The sequence below is a fragment of the Lolium perenne genome, chromosome 1 (genome assembly GCF_019359855.2).
Source record: "Lolium perenne isolate Kyuss_39 chromosome 1, Kyuss_2.0, whole genome shotgun sequence".
NCBI classification, from domain to species: Eukaryota; Viridiplantae; Streptophyta; class Magnoliopsida; order Poales; family Poaceae; genus Lolium; species Lolium perenne.
This window is the reverse complement of record NC_067244.2, coordinates 161,013,609-161,017,014: the sequence shown is the minus strand read 5'-3', so window position 1 is coordinate 161,017,014 and position 3,406 is coordinate 161,013,609. Positions and strand designations below refer to the sequence as shown.

General features: G+C 44.0%; 1 long non-coding RNA gene across 1 annotated transcript; it reads right to left on the bottom strand.

Annotated features, from left to right (window-relative positions):
- Positions 1 to 1,888: 1,888 nt before the first annotated feature.
- Positions 1,889 to 2,568, bottom strand: LOC139832977 (uncharacterized). The gene is made up of 2 exons (XR_011747890.1): positions 2,435 to 2,568; positions 1,889 to 2,239 (listed from the first exon to the last, which is right to left on the bottom strand). It is a non-coding gene; the product is annotated as an uncharacterized lncRNA (long non-coding RNA).
- Between the last annotated feature and the right edge of the window lie 838 nt (positions 2,569 to 3,406).

Sequence of the window (3,406 nt, the reverse complement as noted above, 5' to 3'; positions counted from 1 at the left end):
AGTCATATAATTAATTTATGTGTTCATACTTAGTGGACTTGCAATTGTTGTGGCTTATGTTCATTGCTGTTCATAGGGTTTTCTCGTGATTTAGTATGATTTCTTCTGCCATTTACTTGTTCTACACATCTAATTTTAGGGTTTCTAAGGTTTGCTTATGATAGTGCAGTATTTATTCGATCTGTCATTAAACACCTGATTATTATGTACTTTATATATCACAGGAATATTCTGATGACATGGACGACAACAAGGAGCGCAGGGACCAGAAGAGCCGCTACGTTCTGAAGCGGCTGAAGGGTGGTGAAATTCGTTTCCGCATGCGCGGGGAGCTATTTTGCCCATTCTGTGGCAAAATCCTCCAGAAGGACATCCGCTTTGATCCAACATGCGACGGGTGTAGGCCTAAGTACATCGGGGAAGCACCGCCCTGCAACCAAGGCCAAGCACGCAGCATATGGCCTCTTCCTCCAGAATTACGTCTTGCCTGGCTTGTTCCCGGTCAACGCCCCTGTTGCTGGCCCTCATGCTCCTGGTCCTGTTTAAAGTTCATATGTGTAATCTTATTCCCTTTGGAAGTTCAGCATTAAACTCTACTAGTACAACTGTGGTGGTCTTGTGATGTAGTACTCTTTTGATGCATTTGTGATGTAGTAGGAGTAGTACTTTTTTTGAACTGGTATAGTACTATCTAAGAAAAGTACTCCCTTCGATTCACATTCATTTTACACCAAGAAATATGGATCGGAGTGAGGGAGTAAATTAAACATGGCATCTCCGGCATGAAGCTTGACATATCGATCAGGTTGGCTAGAATGGCAATACAATGCTGCTCATTAGGCAAATTCATGACATGTAAAGAAGTCTATACTGACATAAAAAAAGACTACATTGGGGATGAGAGTCAATTGGGGCATCTACAATACAGAAAATCTTGCTCGTAGCTGATTTTGGCTAAGAGGGTTTTTCTCACATTACATGTGCCACTTTCCTTGTCTGCAAAACAAGTTCCAATAAAGGAAAGGAAAGAAGAGGACATTGTGGGCGAGATTGAACACCTTTTTTATGTGTTAAGCTGAGGCCTCGTTTAGCTGAGGATTTCGACTTAGGCCTAACAGCATGGGCGTACGCAGCGGGGGGGGGGGCACCCAGAATTGTTGAAAACGTTTTTGATACACCTAATTTAAGTGCTGAAAAAGGCCCAATAAGCCTGTCTCGTATCAAGGATCGACGAGAGACCAGGTGAGCGACCACACAATTCCCCGCCGCGCCGCCGCCAATCTCTCGCTTCGCCCTCTACGCTCTCTCCCGTCCGGGGCTGTCGCCGCTTTGTTAGCCTATCCGCTCGTCACTGCCCCCTTTCTGGACTCCCTCTGCACTTCTGAGGCTTGCGGATGGCCGCCGCTCGACGCTCAAAAAGAAGCGGGCTGGGGCTCGGCCGCCGCAGTGCTGGCCGCCGACCGCCATTGTACACCTTCCCCGGCTCTTCCCGCCGGCCGCCACACCACTGCGCTCTAGCAGGTCCATGTCCAGTGTCCGCTTCCGCCTCCCCATTCTCTGTTTCTATTTCCATGTGCTATACTGTGTGTTAGTGTTAAGTGTTCAAAACTTAAAATTGCCCATATTCAGCTATTATCCCCACATTGAAAAGTTTAGTTTTTAATAATTCCTAAAATAATGAATCGATGTTCAGAAAATGGGTGCTTGTTGTATGTCACAAAAATGTAAAGTACTGAAGATTGTTTCCTCACTGAGTTGCATATATGTAGCAAAATGTTGAGGTGGTTGTGGACGATCTCAAAAACGCGGACACGCGGCGCCCGCCCCGCCGGCGGCCGGAGCGGCGGCGGCTAGACGGAAACCCTAGCGCGTGGTTCCACCGAGCTCCTTGTGTTGTACACATTGTTTCTTAGTTTTTCAGAATTTCAAAGTTGATCCGACTATTTTGGCATTCACCCTCCATATTAAGTCGAGCTTCTAAATATCTAAATATCCAAACAGAAATATTGGCATTCAATCTCAATATCCTAGGTTATCAACATTCAACTAAACGCAATGACAAGTCTCCCAATATAAACATCCCAACAGAGCCTTATATATTGTTCATTTGGCAAACGTTTTTCACAATTTTGACGGCGCAAATTTTTTTTTGGGGGTGTGCCCCCCTCCAATTCTTTGCTGCGTCCGCCACTGCCTAACAGCTCAGCACACCCACAAATAAATCTCCTTGCGCGCACCACTGTCAGCAAAAATAACAAAATTAGCACGCAAGATTAAGAATGAAGTGAATTTAAGTAACTTGGTTAGCTTTTCAAGCAATATATTCAGAGAAAGAGCACACATGTTCGGCTCGAAATAATCGTAAGAGAAGAACAATAAATCTAAGGCACCCTACTTCATCGGAAGAAGGGCGCGACAACGCAAGGATTCATACCTTGAGTCGACGCTGGCTCGTAGAAGTGCGGTCGCGCCTCGAGGATGCCGGCGACGTCTCCACCTCGGTATCACATGTGACTGCTTCTCGACGGGCGGTGCGCCGCGCCATGTAGAAGATATTTCAAAAGAGGAGAGCCCGATGACGCTACTGACGCCTCAACCTTGATAGCACTGGCCTATTGCTCCGCAATGAGATGCGCCACATGCAAGATTTAGCGGATGCGCCAATTTCAGAGATATGTCATGATCGTTGTAACAATTTTCAACATGATGATGATTTGATCCTGCACTCGGCCTTGAACATAAGTACTAGTACAATCTCACAATTTTTTTATCATTATACTTTGCGAGATTTAGCGGATGCGCAAATTTTAGAGATATGTCATGATCGTTGTAACAAATTTCAACGTGATGATGATTTGATCCTGCACTCGGCCTTGAACATAAGTACTAGTACATTCTCACAATTTTTTTTTGTCATTATACTTTGCGAGATTTAGCGAATGCGCCAAATTCAGAGATAGATCATGATCATGGTAACACACTTTTCAATGTAATGATGATTTGATGTTGCACTCGACCTTGAACATAAGTACTAGTACGGTCTCACAATTTTGTATCATTATACTTTGCAAGTTTTAGCGGATGTGCCCATTTTCAGAGGTAGATCATGATCATGGTAACAAATTTTCAACGTGATGATGATTTGATGTTGCACTCGACCTTGAACAGAAGTACTACTACTGTCTCACAATTTCTTTATCATTATACTTTGCAAGATTTACCGGATGCGCCAAATTTAGAGATAGATCATGATCATGGTAACAAATTTTCAACGTGATGATGATTTGATGTTGCACTCGGGCTTGAAGCAATGCGAGTCTCACAAATTCTTTATCATTATACTTTGCAAGATATAGTGGATGCGCCAATTTTAGAGATAGATCATGATCATGGTAACAAATTTTCA